Raw genomic sequence first — 371 nt, forward strand, 5'->3', positions numbered from 1 at the left:
ACACCAGTGCCTTCTAGAGTTGGGCTGGGAGTCATTGAGGTAAGGGGTGGGGGGGTGGAGGGGGGTGGGGGCGGAGCATCACATAAGTCACATGTACAGGGAAGGATGTGCCATATGAAGCCTTATAGCGAAGAAGAGTCCCCGATTGGCTCCCCACCTCTTAGCCCCGCCCCTCTCCTGGAGTCACCCTAGCGACACAGCAGTGCGTCTCTGGATGCCGAGTCCTGCCACTAGAGAGAGGAGGTCTCTCTATCTCTCTCTCTCTCTCTGTCTCTCTCTCGCTGCATTGCTATCTCTCTCTCTCTCTCTGTCTCTCTCTCGCTGCATTGCTATCTCTCTCTCTCGCTGCATTGCTATCTCTCTCTCTCGCT

The sequence above is a fragment of the Protomyctophum parallelum genome (assembly GCF_964188405.1).
Source record: "Protomyctophum parallelum genome assembly, chromosome: 22".
Classification (NCBI taxonomy): domain Eukaryota; kingdom Metazoa; phylum Chordata; class Actinopteri; order Myctophiformes; family Myctophidae; genus Protomyctophum; species Protomyctophum parallelum.